At 48.1% G+C, this 15012-nt stretch overlaps 1 long non-coding RNA gene across 1 annotated transcript in view; it reads left to right on the top strand.

Annotated features, from left to right (window-relative positions):
• LOC124043449 overlaps window positions 1-15012 on the top strand; it is a 43746-nt gene that overhangs the window by 6924 nt on the left and 21810 nt on the right. The gene's annotated exons all lie outside the window — the stretch shown is intronic.

Genomic DNA, 15012 nt, shown 5'->3' on the forward strand with positions numbered 1-15012 from the left:
AATATATAGTGACGTTGGGGAATAATAGCATATTTTATGGGATACATTTGTACTGTAGTGAAGCCGTCTCTATATTAATAATAATGCAAGGCCTATTTCATGATCATGTGAAATGTCAATTGCTATGGAAATGCTGGGATGTGTTTTCAATGATGTTGAAGGTAATTATGATGCAACTATGACGTTGATACGATATGGATTACAATTATCATCCTCAATATTAAGGCTATACGCACTACATGCTACACACGTAGACACTCAACCATGCAAATTGGCGGGGATATTATTTACAGTGGGAGAACAAGTATTTGAAACACTTCCCTATAAGCAAGCTGAAATTCTGTTGTCAATTTGTTTACTGTTAAAAAGCATTGTATCTGGTCAAACACAATATTTTGTTGGTAACAGGCTGATTCGTCGGCTATTTGAGCCAGTAAAGGGGGCTTTATTATTCTTGGGAAGTGGAATGACTTTAGGTTCCCTCCAGGCCTGAGGGCACACGCTCTCTCGTCGACTTAAATTCAAGATGTGGCAAATAGGAGTGGCTATATCGTCTGCTATTATCCTCTGTAATTTTTCATCCAGATTGTCAGATCCCGGTGGCTTGTCATTGTTGATAATAATTTTTTCGCCTCTTCCACACTGACTTTACGGAATTACATTTGATTAAATTCCTGTCTTTCATAATTTGGTCCGATATACTTGGATGTGTAGTGTCTGTGTTTGTTGCTGGCATGTCATCCCTAAATTTGCTTATCTTGCCAATGAAAAAGGCATTAAAGTAGTATTTGCAAAATCAGTGGGCTTTGTGATGAATGAGCCATCTGATTCAATGAATGAAGGAGCCGAGTTGGATTTTTTCCCCAAAATGTTATTTAAGGTGCCACTAAGCTTTTTACTATTGTATTTGATATAATTTATCTTTGGTTCATAGTGTAGTTCATTTTTATTTAGTTCAGTCACATGATTTCTTCATTTGCAGTATGTTTGCCAATCAGTTGGACCGCCACACTTAATTGCCATACCTTATGCTTCATCCCTCTCAACCATACAATTCCACATCAATCCAAGGGGATTTAACAGTTTTTACAGTCATTGTCTTAATGGGTGCTGCTTATTAGTAACTGGAAAAATCAGTTTCATAAATGCGTCAAGTGTAGCATCTAGTTGCTCTTCATTACACACCACAGACCAGCACATTTTCTTTACATCATCAACATATGTATCACAAGAAATCTTATTTTATGACCTCTTATACACTATATTAGGCCCAGCCTTTGGAACTTTGGTTTTCCTAGATATGGCTATTATATTGTAATCACTACATCCTATGGATTTGGATACTGCTTTAAAGCAAATATCTGCAGCGTTAGTAAAGATGTGATCAATACATGTTGATGATTTAATTCCTGTGCTGTTTGTAACTACCCTGGTAGGTTGACTGACAACCTGATCCAGCTTGAAGGCACTGTTTAGAGTTTGAAGTCATTTCCTGAGTGGGCAGCTTGATGATAGCCAGTCAATATTTAAATCACACAGAAAATAGACTTGTCTGTTGATATCAAATACCTTATCAAGCATTTCACACATATTATCCAGATACTGACTGTTAGCACTTGGTGGTCTATAGCAGCTTCCCACTAGAATGGGCTTTAGGTGAGGCAGATTAACCTGTAGCCATATTACATCAATAGTATTTAACATTACATCGTCTTTAAGCTTTACAGGAATGTAGTTCTGAATATAGACACTGACCTCCGTTGGCATTTCTGTCTTTTTGGTAGATGTTATAACCATACAGCTACCACTGTATTATCAAAGGTACTTTTTAAGTGTGTTTCAGAGATAGCCAGAATATGAATGTTCTGTTACAAGCAAATTATTGACTTCTTGACCTTGTTTCTTAGGCTACATATGTTAATATGGGCTATTTTTAGCACTTTTCTGGGTTGCTTGATTGTTTTTAATGCTTTACTGGGAAGCATATCAGTAGACTTACTCATGTTATTTACATTGAAGCTGATAGTGCAGGGTGAGCTGCATAAAGTGCTCTTCCTACTATTGCACACCACCTCAGTGCTAACAGTGGAACTCTGGTTTATAAGCTCATGATTATTGCTTACAATAGCTGTAGGATAAACATATGTATTCGGTGCAATTAGGGGTACAAAAATTAAATGACTTACATTGTGTTTGCCAATGCCCCTAAGATCATGTATATTTGATGCAGCATTATGACGACTCATTGTCACAATGGTAGGGATTAACTGAGCTGGTCTTGGATCATTTACCTGTTATTGTTTCAACGCAACCCTGAAATGTGTGGACAGAGTGACGTGATTGTTTTTACATGTGAAAATGTAATTACATGAAAATGATGATCATCCATATTTAATGGTAATACTTAAAAACCGAACAAAAACAACAAACCGACAAAAGGAACGAAGACGAAACAGTCCCGTAACGTGAACACTAAAACACTGGAACAGGAACAATTACCCACAAAATACCCAAAGAATATGGCTGCCTAAATATGGTTCTCAATCAGAGACAACGATAGACAGCTGCCTCTAATTGAGAACCCCCAAGGTGGCGGTTCTGGCTCGGGACGTGGACCCCGCTCCAATTCACCCTTACTTAATGTCTCTGGAGCAGGAACCTTCACCGCTGACCATGGACTAGAGGATGCCACTGGACTGATGGTCGAGTCTGGAGTGAGTGGCGCCTCTGGATTGGAGGGAGACTCTGGCGGATCCGGACTGGAGGGAGACTCTAGCGGATCCGGACTGGAGGGAGACTATGGTGGATCCGGCCTGGAGGGAGACTCTGGCGGTTCCGGTCTGGAGGGAGACTCTGGCGGATCCTGGCTGACTGACGGATCTGGCAGCTCCTGGCTGACTGGCGGCTCCTGGCTGACTGGCGGCTCCTGGCTGACTGGCGGCTCTGGCGGCTCCTGACGGACTGGCGGCTCCTGACAGATTGGCGGCTCTGGCGGCTCGTGACAGACGGGCGGCTCTGGCGGCTCAGGACAGACGGGCGGCTCTGGCGGCTCAGGACAGACGGGCGACTCTGGCGGCTCAGGACAGACGGGCGACTCTGGCGGCTCAGGACAGACGGGCGACTCTGGCGGCTCAGGACAGACGGGCGACTCTGGCGGCTCAGGACAGACGGGCGACTCTGGCGGCTCAGGACAGACGGGCGACTCTGGCGGCTCAGGACAGACGGGCGCTGGCGGCTCAGGACAGACGGGCGACTCTGGCGGCTCAGGACAGACGGGCGACTCTGGCGGCTCAGGACAGACGGGCGACTCTGGCGGCTCAGGACAGACGGGCGACTCTGGCGGCTCAGGACAGACGGGCGACTCTGGCGGCTCAGGACAGACGGGCGACTCTGGCGGCTCAGGACAGACGGGCGACTCTGGACTGGCGAGGCGCAATGTAGGCCTGGTGCGTGGTGCCGGAACTGGTGGTACCGGGCTAGGGACACACACCTCAGGGCGAGTGCGGGAGGAGGAACAGGGCTTACTGATTGCCGAGGCGAACTATAGGCCTGGTGCATTGTGCCGGCACTGGTGGTACCGGGCTGGGGACACGCACCTCAGGGTGAGTGTGAGGAGCAGGAACAAGGAGTACTGGACCCTGGAGGCGCATTGGTGGCCTGGTGTGTGGTGCCGGCACTGGTGGTACTGGGCTGGAGACACGCACCTCAGGGTGAGTGCGGGGAGAAGGAACAGGATGTACTGGGCTGTGGAGGCGTACTGCAGGGCTGGTATTTGGTGTTGGCACTGGTGGTACTGGATAGACTGGACCGAAGACGCACTGGAGGTCTCGAGCTAATAGCCTGCCCAACCCGTCCTGGCTGGATAGTGACTCTAGCCCGGCACATGCGGGGCGCAGGCACAGGACGCACTGGGCTGTGCAGACATACGGGAGACACAGTGCGTAACACCGGCGCAGAATATCCTGGCCCGAGGAGACACACTGGTTGTCTGGAGAGCAGGGCTGGCACCATCTGCCCTGGCTGGATCCTCACTCTAGCCCGGCAGATGCGGGGGGCTGGGATGTAAGCGCACCGGGCTAAGCATGTGTACTGGAGACATTCCACCACATAACACGGTGCCTGACCAGGATGACGCCCTCTCTCTCCACAGTAAGCACGGGAGTTGGCGCAGGTCTCCGCCACACTCCCCGTGCCCCCCCCCTCGTGCTTCCTAACATGCCACCGCTCTGACTCCATTCGCCGGTATCCTCCTCACACTGCTCCAGAGAATCCCAGGCGGGCTCCGGCACTCTCCCTGGGTCGACCGCCCACCTATCTATCTCCTCCCAAGTAGTGACATAGTCCAGATCTCGCTCCCACGTCCAGAAGTCCTCCTATCGCTGCCTCCCTGCTGCTGCCCGTTACCACGCTGCTTGGTCCTTTGATGGTGGGTGGTTCTGTCACGATTGTCTTCGGGTGAAAGAGAGGAGGACCAAGATGCAGCGTGATGATAAACCATATTTAATGGGAATACCTAAACACCGAACAAAAACAACAAACCGACAAAAGGAACGAAGACGAAACAGTCCTGTAATGTGAACACTAAACACTGGAACACTGGAACATGAACAATCACCCACAAAATACCCAAAGAATAAATCTGCCTAAATATGGTTCCCAATCAGAGACAACGATAGACAGCTGCCTCTAATTGAGAACCAATCTAGGCAATCATAGACTTACAAAAACTCCTAGATAGGAAACACCCCATAAACATACAAAACCCCTAGACAAGTCGAAAACATATACATCACCCATGTCACACCCTGACCTAACCAAAATAACAAAGAAAACAAAGAATACTAAGGTCAGGGTGTGACAAAGTAAGATTTTCCCATGTGGAGTTTGATTTTCACATGCTAACTTTCAATTCCACATGTGAACGTGAGATTTTCACATTGATTTTCACATGTTAACTTGCAATTCCACATGTGAACGTGAGATTTTCACATGAAAGTTTTCACGTGAAACTGCATATCACAGATTTGATTCGGGCTGAAAGCAAATATTATGGATTGAGAGAGAGATGTTGGAACCCTTACAAAAAAACCTTTAAACTCTACAAAACTTTAAACTCAACATGTGAAAAACAGCTATTATGAAAATGCTATTTTCACATGTTTTTGTTGTTGTAAGGAAAGTTTGGACATCTCGCTCTCCTCTCTCTCTCTCAATATATCATATTAGCATTCAGCCAAATCAAATCTGTGAAATTAATTTCTCACATTTAAATGTTCTTGTCGCCTCACCTCTCGGGACAATGAATTTCTCTCTCCTCAAAATTGTGAACGATTTCTAAGGTGTATTTATAATATACTTTATTTCAGTCTCAACAGCATGCAAATATGAATATGAATCATCCTTTATATAATTGATATGAATCACCCATACTACCCACAACCAAAGGGGGGTGCCAACCAAATCTTTTGCTGGTCCACATCCTAACACATTTGACTGGGTGTGTGTGTGTGGGGGGGGTGGAGTGATTTAAGGAAGGGAAAGGGAGAGAGAGTGTTGGTTTGTGTGTGTGAGGTATTGTGGTGAGTGTATATCTGTGAGGAAGTGTGTTAGTTCACAGTGGGTAAAAATGTGTGAGTGGGGGGCACATGTATTTACGTAAGGCAGTGAGAGCGAGTGAGTGTGCGCTTGTGTGCGTTTGTTTTTGTCTACATGTATGTGATATCCATGATTGAGGCCTTGGCACCTGGCTCAGCCCTCATACCCATCTCCCTCCATGCATCACTGTGTGGCAGGCATCATCTATCATTTCAATATTTATGTCTCACTTTTACAAGCCGCAGAGGTTCAAAGTCATTGTAAGGGTATGTGTACGTGGGCTGTTTGGCTCTCTGTCAATTAATTCCCCTTCTTCTTACGCTGAGCCTGGTTTGATTTTATATTTATTTATCATATAGTTTTTCCCCCCTCTACCTCGGGTAGTATAAAGACGGTCTCTACCTCGGGTAGTATAAAGACAGTTGAAAGACAGTGCTTCATAAGTACAGTATCTGTCATGAATCCCGCTTCCTGAGTCTGTGTTTGCCTGTGTTTCTGTCCTGGAGTGTGTTTCTGGTGTCCTGGAACGCACCCTGTCTGGTTGCGGGCGAAGTAGCTTGTTGGGAGATCGATGTTCACCCGCACCTGTATCCCATCAGTAATCTGCACACCTGTCCTGATCATCACCTCTCCCCTTCAAAAGCTCTGACCTGACATCCATTCCCTGCCGGATCGTTAGCCATGAACAGTATGTTGTGCCATAATATCAGCCTCAAGTTGGATAGAATTTGTTTTGTTGTTTTTTACGTATTGCTTGTCTTAAACTTACCTCCGTTTGTTCTGTCTTCAGTTACTCACCCGGATCATTTACCCCATTCCCACCTGGTCGTCGTCGGATTCCGCTACCCCATTGGATCCACCTATTTACTCCCATCAACTCACCACCGTTGCCCGCTACGCCACCTGGATATATCTACCCATTCACATTCACTTGTAAATAAATACTCACCTTCTTCCTACTCTTCTTGTCCTGGTTTGCTTCTGGGTTCGATTTTGAAAGAACGTGACAGTATCATACTTAGTTAGGGAGCTAATGCATGTAGTTTTAGACTGAAATATATAGTATAAATAAGAATTACTTTCTGCTTTTTAATTTTTTTATTATTGATTGGTGACTCACAGCATTTGTTTTATTAATGCATCCCAGGAGGTCTACCCCGGGGGATGGTAATAGAGGGGAGGTACGTAAGGTGACGTTGTCTCCCTCAGCTGGGGATACGGGAGCTGGGCACCCCGACACGGACTGCTATAAGTGGAGGAGGTATTCAGAGGAAAGTGCCAACCAGCCGTGGAGGCTAAATTAAAGGAGCATGATCGCACACCACGAGAAAGAAGGGGGAGAGACGGACACCAGTTAAGAGATTGAAGAAAGACAGAGCAAAACCGAAGTGATTTCTTTGATAGGTTTATTTTCCGTCTTAGTAAAGTTGTTTTTGGACTAAAGCCTCCCTGTCTCTGTGTCAATCTCTCCATGCTCGGCTTTGGGTGCCGTGGGGTCGAGTGTGCGGAGGAGCTGGTGGCTCAGTTCATCCTCAGCCAGCAGAGCAATAGGCTCTCCAGGAGCAAGTCCTGGAGGAGCAGCACCAACAAAACCGCAGACTGGTAGTGGAGGTAGCCAAGTTGAAGGTTGGGATGGCTCAGGGGTCTGGCCCAAATCAGTTCCTGGTTCAGTTAAGGGAGGAAGATTACGTGGAGTCGTCTCTGTGCACCTTCGAGAGGACGGCACAGCGGGAAGATGGCCCAAGCCCAAGTGGGCCAGCCTGTTGGCACACTACCTCTCTGGGAAGGCCCAGAAGGCCTACTTGGATTTGAACATTGATCAGGCAGCGAATTATGAGGGACTCAAACGGGTGATAGTAAGCCATAATGGGTTCAATTTCTCACGTCGTGGTCCACGACTGGGCCTTTGACCCCACTCTGTCCCCCGTGCTCAGATGATCAACCTTTTGCGGCTGACCAAGGGTAGGCTACTGATGGAAGTACCGTCCCTCCCGATGCTCGACCAGCTTATTCTGGATAAATACCTTCGGGCCCTGCCCTACGAGATGAAGAAGACGGTGAGCATGCAGAACCCCAAGAGCCTGGAGGAGTTGCTGACAGTGGTGGAGATTCACCAGAACACCCGCAACCCCCAGCTCTGGGATAACCCGGATGGCGAGTTACGTCACCTCCTTTTGGGCGCACACCGAGTCGGCCCCTCCGGCAGAGTCCGGCAGCATGGTGACCCTGGCCCACCCGCAGTGGCTCACATGAGAGGGGAAGGAGGAACAAGGGGACGAGGAGGTGACAGTGTCCTGTGTACACGGGGACACGAAGAGGTACCCAACTGTGCCCGTGAGGATAACCACCCCAAAGGGGGAGTGCCAGATGCACGTGGGAGCTGTTCCTAACCTGCCCGTGTCCCTTCTCCTCGGTCGAGACTGCCCTCTCTTCCAGGCACTGTGGGGGAGGGACCTGGGGAGGCAAGTACGGGAGGTAGGAAGAAAAGGAAAAAAGACGGTGTCCTGTGCAACCCAACCCCTGCCACGAGAGGGGTCCACTGGGCCCGAGTCAGACCCGGGGGAGGGAGATGACCCCGCTCCGGCAAGCGATCCACCATGCGAGGAAGACCTCAGGCTCCCCTTTATGGAGGTGGAGGCCCTAGACGGACCCCGCGGCATGGGAATCCTCACGGGTCAGTTCGGGATGGCCCAATTAGAAGACCCCAATCTCCAGAACGCTAGGGTCCAGGTGATTGCGGTGGATGGCGTACTGTTACCTGGGGTAAGTGATCGGCGCTACCCCCACTTCGCAATCAAGCATAATTTATTGTATCAGGTAGCAAAGCATAATGGGTATACCAAAGACTTGTTACTCATACCCAGCCAGTATGTTAGGACTGTGATGCAGCTTGCCCACACCCACCTGCTTGGGGCACACCTGGGGATTGAGAAAACCAGGGAGCGGATCGGGAACCGGTTCCATTGGCCCGGAGTCAAGCGCACCGTGGAGGACTACTACCGTAGTTGCCCAGAGTGCCAGACCACAGTTCCAAGGGTGCATTATCGAAACCCTTGGTTCCCTAGCCCATTATAGAAGTGCCATTCAAGCGGGTGGCAAAGGATCTGGTAGGTCCATTGGTGAAGACCGTGAGAGGACACCAATACATCCTGGTAATTGTGGACGATGCCACCCGGTATCTTGAGGCAATCCCACTACGCACAGCGGCAGCAAAAGGTATCGCACGGGAGCTTTTCCATTTATTTAGCTGGGTGGGTATCCTGACGGACCAGGGCACCGCGTTCATGTCTCGTGTGATGATGGATGTCTGCAATCTGTTACGAATCAAACAGGTAAGGACCCGTGTGTACCATCCACAAACCGACGGGCTGGTGGAACGCTTCGTTAAGACCCTGAAACAGATGCTGAAGAAGGTCATCGAGAGAGACAGGAGGAACTGGGACCAGGTGTTGCCCCACCTGATGTTTTCAGTGTGTGAGGTACCCCAAGCATCCACAGGGTTCTCCCCCTTTGAGAACCTGTATGGCCGTCGGCCCCGCGGGCTGCTGGACCTAGCCAAAGAGATCTGGGAAGAGCAGCCAACCCCTCTTTTCAGCATAGTAGAACATGTGGAGGAGATGAGGATGACGGTGATTTGGCTAGTGGTGAGAGAGAGCACATAGACCAGGCGCAACGTGCCCAGGAGCGTGTTTACCACCGGGGGGCCCAACCACGAGAGTTCCAACCCGGTGAGAAGGTCTTGTTGCTGATCCCTACCACGGAGAGTAAATTCCTGGCTACGTGGCATGGGCCCTACGACATCGTTGAGTCGGTAGGCGACGTCAACTATAAGGTCCGCCAACCGGGCGGAGAAAACCCCTCCAGCTTTACCATGTGAATTTACTGAAGACATGTCACACACACACGAGGCACTGTGCGTAACGTGGACCCGGTCACATCAGGGCCCTCCTTTGGTCGAAGTGGCAATGGGGAAGATCTCAGCCCAACCCAACGACAAAAGCTCAGAGAGTTGGTCCAGCGGAATACTGCCGTGTTCTCCGAGGTGTCGGGGCACACGGACATCTTGGAACATCACACCCATACCCTTCTGGGAGAAAAAGTGGTTTGATTATTACTACACCCATCCACCTCAAGGGTTCTCTCCAAAAAGTAGGTGCCACATTAGATTTCAGACACAGACACTTCCAATAGCCAGTCTTTCAAGAATTCAAATAGAGCAATTGTGTGGCTCATCCACATAATACAACCCTGGTGTTTTATGGAAATTTACAGAATATATGGCCACACTGACGTTGAGCATCCAAAAGACTGACTTAACTTCAAATTCTATTAGTCTCCACATATTTACATCCAACATCCAAAATCATAGCTAAATCTACCACCACACCTTCCACTGCCCAGAACGTCCACCGGTTAAATGCAAGCCAACATCTGATGACGTTGGCTCCGTTTGTTTATGGATTGCCGTGGCGAGCCTTGACTCTGAGATCTCACTGGGGACCGGGCCAGTCAGACCTTGTCAGGCCCTGGATGACTAGATGAAACAGGCGTTGTTGGCCCATCCACTCAGGTTTGCTTTCAAAAAGACAGCACCGCATGGGGCCTCGGGGACAAGGGAAGAAAAAAAAGGGGGTGAAAAAACACGATTTATTTAGCATGTTTACTGTTTCTACCATATCTTGGAGAGCAGGATTATTTTCACAAACAATAAAACCCCTGGAGTATTACTATTAGAACTCTGGGATCCCGGGGTATTTGGCTTCCAAAAATATTGACTATAGGTGGGGCTTTGATTTGCTTCAACTTAGGCATTGATTCCCAACTCTGGTCCTCGAATACCCAACAGCACACAACATTTTTGTTGAAGCCCCAGTCAAACACATCTCATTCAACTTTTCAAGGGGTTGAAGATTAGTTGCCAAGTACAATCAGGTGCGCTTGTCCGGGGCCACAACAGAAATGTGTCCGGTTGGGGGTAGTTTAGGACCTGAGTTGGAAACTACCACCTAAGAGAATGAGTTCTAGCCAATGAGAGGGCAGATACGCATCTGAACAACAGGTCATAGAGATAAATATAGGACTCATCTTTGTATCTGTGCCATTATAGCATCTGTGACAGCATGGGCAGTGCCATTGAGGTTATCTTCATTGGCTGATTGGTCCAAACTCAGGATTCCCCACCCAGTTATCTACTTTAAAATGCTGAAGCCCTCAACGGCAATGCCCATGCTAAAAGGGGTTATATCCATGATGAGTCTCTATGACAACAGGCACAACAAAGATGCCAAAATGCCACTTGCGTCCACTTATACTGTGTCATTGCATTTGTAGCCATCTAACCATTGCAAAACTTCTATAAGATAAAATAATCCTTACATGGCAAATTAATAATAATAATAATAATGATACAATAGTGGACTTATATAGAGTTTTTCAAGGACCCAAAGTCACTTCACAATTGTAAAACAACCAAATTTAGTCAACAAGAAATAATCAGACTAAACAAAAACATGAATAAAGATAGGGGTGGGCTGAAAAAAGAAAAATGTGATGTATCAGTGTATGGGTAGGGAGGGTTGGGATTTGGATACAAACCCAGTTTAGGGTAAGTGGTAGGGTAAGGGTTTGGTTTAGGTGCAGCTCAGTATGGTGAAGAGAGGAGTGTCTTTGTAGTATATGGACTCGCTTAAGGGTCGACCTTGTCAAAGAGGTGGGGCTTTAGGAGGGACTGAAAGACAGTGATGGACTCGCTGTCACAGATGGCTGGAGGGAGGGAGTTCCAGAGCCTAGGAGCAACTGTGGAAAAGGCCCTGTCGCTGAAGCTCTGGAGCTTCGACCTGGGGATGGCAAGGTGGCCTGCTGTGGTGGAACAGAATGCGCGTGTGGGTTGGTGGGGAGAAGAATGACCTAGAGGTAAGGGGGGCAAGGTGGTGAAGGGCTTTGTAGGTCAGAAGGAGGATCTTGTAATCAATGCGTTGGGAGACAAGGAACAAGTGGAGTTCACAGAGGACAGGGGTGATGTGCTGCCAGGACTTAGTGTGGTTGAGGAGTTGGGCTGCAGATTTTTTTAACCATTTGGAGCTTATGGAGGGAGCTTGAGTTGATGCTGGAGAGTAGGGCATTGCAGTAGTCAAGACAGGAGGAGATTAATGCATGTATGCGGGTTTCAGCGGCAGGACAGGAGAGGGAGGACCTGACTTTAGCAATGTTGCAGAGGTGGAAGAATTAGGATTTGACAGTCTGTGTTATGTGTTGGTCAAAGGAGAGGGTGGAGTCCAGCAACACACATCTTGTTGACCAATTAAGAGAGTGATACTGTACGTGGCACATATCGTGACAAACGATTACACTAAAGTCTCATTAGCGACAAATATTTATTTATTGTGATATTAAATCATTTGGAGTCTGACTTTAAGGGATGAGACAAGAATTGTAGGCATGTAGTTTAAAGCACTGCAGTCCTAAATACCAACTTAAGTTCACTCAAAGGGTTCTAATGCGATGAAGAATAGCCTAAAGTTTCAAGTAAATGTAACATCAATGAAAAAAGTTTGTTTCAATGTGTTGTGAAAGTGGCAGGTCATTCGCTGGGAACGCAGATAGTAATAGGTGTCACTTTCTGACCTTTATTTCCTTTGTTTTGTCTTTATTTAGTATGGTCAGGGCGTGAGTTGGGGTGGGCAGTCTATGTTTGTTTTTCTATGTTGGTTTTTGTGTTCAGCCAAGCATGGTTCTCAATCAGGGGCAGGTGTCGTTAGTTGTCTCTGATTGAGAATCATACTTAGGTAGCCTGGGTTTCACTGCTGGTTTGTGGGTGTTTGTTTCCGTGTGAGTGTTTGTCGCCACACGGTACTGTTTCGTTTTTCGTTTTCATCACATCGTTTATTGTTTTGTATTTCAGTGTTCAGTTTGTTTTTAATAAATCGTCATGAACATTTACCACGCTGCATCTTGGTCCGATCCTTACTCCTCTTCAGACGAAAAGGAAATCTGCCGTTACAGAAACACCCACCACAAAAGGACCAAGAGGCGTGGTAACGGGCAGCAGCAGCACCAGCAGAGAACACAAGACTCCTGGACTTGGGAGAAGATTATGGACGGTAAAGGACCCTGGGCACAGCCAGGGGAATATTGCTGTCCCAAGGCAGAGAGGCGCTGGTATGAGAAGGCAGCCCGGCAGCGCGGCTTGAAGCCCGAGAGGCAGCCCCAAACATTTCTTGGTGGGGGCACACGGGGAGTGTGGTGAAGCCAGGTAGGAGACCTGCACCAACTTCCCATGCTTACTGGAGAGAGAGAGAGACCGGACAGGCACCGTGTTATGCGGTGGAGCGCACAGTCTCCCCAGTGCATGTGCATAGCCCAGTGCGGTAAATTCCAGCTCCTCGTATTGGCCGGGCTAGAGTGGGCATCGAGCCAGATGCCATGAAGCCGGCTTTACGCATCTGGTCTCCAGTGCGTCTCCTCGGGCCATCGTACATGGCACCAGCCTTACGCATGGTGTCAACGGTTCGCCAGCACAGCCCAGTGCGGGCTATTCCACCTTGCCGCACTGGCCTGGCTACCGGGAGCATTCAACCAGGTAAGGTTGGACAGGCTCGGTGCTCAAGAGCTCCAGTGCGCCTGCCCGGTCCGGTCTATCCAGTGCCACCTCCACGCACCACCCCTCCGGTGGCAGCCCCCCGCACCAGGCTGTCTCTCCGTCTTCTGCCTACAGGTGCGCCTGCCTGTCCAGCGCTGCCAGAGCCTTCCTCCTGTCCTGAGCTGCTAGAGTCTCCTGTCTGTCCTGAGCTGCTAGAGTCTCCCGTCTGTCCTGAGCTGCTAGTCTCCCGTCTGTCCTGAGCTGCTAGAGTCTCCCGTCTGTCCTGAGCTGCTAGAGTCTCCTGTCTGTCCTGAGCTGCTAGAGTCTCCCGTCTGTCCTGAGCCGTCAGAGCCGCCAGGAGCTGCCGGAGCCGTCAGTCAGCCAGGACTGCCAGAGCCGTCAGTCAGCCAGGAGCTGCCGGAGCCGTCGGCCAGCCAGGAGCTGCCGGAGCCGTCAGCCAGCCAGGACCTGCCGGAGCCGTCAGCCAGCCAGGAGCTGACGTACACACAATCTAGTAAAGGAATGGGATAAGAATATATAAGTATAAAATATATGGATGAGCAGTGACAGCGCGGCTAAGATGCAATAGATAGTGAATGCTACAGTATATACATATGAGATGAGTAATACAAGATATGTAAACATTCGTAAAGTGGCATTATTAAAGTGACTAGTGTTTCATTTATTAAAGTGGCCAATGATAAAAAGTCTGTAGGAAGGCAGCCGGGGACCACGCAGCCGTCATACCGCCCAGGAAGGAGACGCGTTCTGTCTGTATCCTAGAGATGAACGTACTTTGGTGTGAAAAGTGCTAATCAATCCCAGAACAACAGCAAAGGACCTTGTGAAGATTCTGGAGGAAACAGGTACAAAAGTATCTATATCCACAGTAAAACAAGTCCTATATCGACATAACCTGAAAGGCTGCTCAGCAAGGAAGAAGCCACTGCTATAAACCGCCATAAAAAAGCCAAATGACGGTTTGCAACTGCACATGGGTGAAACAAAAATAGAACTGCTTGGCCATGATGACCATCGTTATGTTTGGAGGAAAAAGGTGGAGGGTTGCAAGCCGAAGAACACCATCCCAACCGTGAAGCACGGGGGTGGCAGCATAATGTTGTGGGGGTGCTTTGCTGCAGGAGGGACTGGTGCACTTCACAAAATAGATGGCATCATGAGGCAGGAAAATTATGTGGATATTTTGAAGTAACATCTCAAGACATCAGTCAGGAGGTTAAAGCTTGGTCGCAAATGGGTCTTTCAAATGGACAATGAACCCAAGCATACTTCCAAAATTGTGGTAAAATGGCTTAAGGACAACAAAGTCAAGGTATTGGAGTAGCCATCACAAAGCCTGACTTCAGTCCTAAATCAAATTTGTGGGCAGATCTGAAAAAGAGTGTGCGAGCAAGGAGGCCTACAAACCTGACTCAGTTACACCAACTCTGTCAAGAGGAATGGGCCAAAATTCACCCAACTTATTGTGGGAAGCTTGTGGAAGGCTACCCAAAACATTTGACCCAAGTTAAACAATTTCAAGGCAAAGCTACCAAATACTATTTGAATGTATGTAAACTTCTGACCCACTGGGAATGTGATGAAAGAAATAAAAGCTGAAATAAATCATTTTCTGTATTCTGATATTTCACATTCTTAAAATAAAGTTGTGATCCTAACTGACCTAAAACAGGGATTTTTTTCTAGGATTAAATGTCAGCAATTGTGAAAAACTGAGATTTAATGTATTTGGCTAAGGTGTATGTAAACTTTCGACTTCAACTGTATTTTTTTGCAGGGGGTGTTGTAAGGGGCTTAATACAGCTGGGGGTACTAGA

Source organism: Oncorhynchus gorbuscha, linkage group LG09, assembly GCF_021184085.1.
Source record: "Oncorhynchus gorbuscha isolate QuinsamMale2020 ecotype Even-year linkage group LG09, OgorEven_v1.0, whole genome shotgun sequence".
NCBI classification, from domain to species: domain Eukaryota; kingdom Metazoa; phylum Chordata; class Actinopteri; order Salmoniformes; family Salmonidae; genus Oncorhynchus; species Oncorhynchus gorbuscha.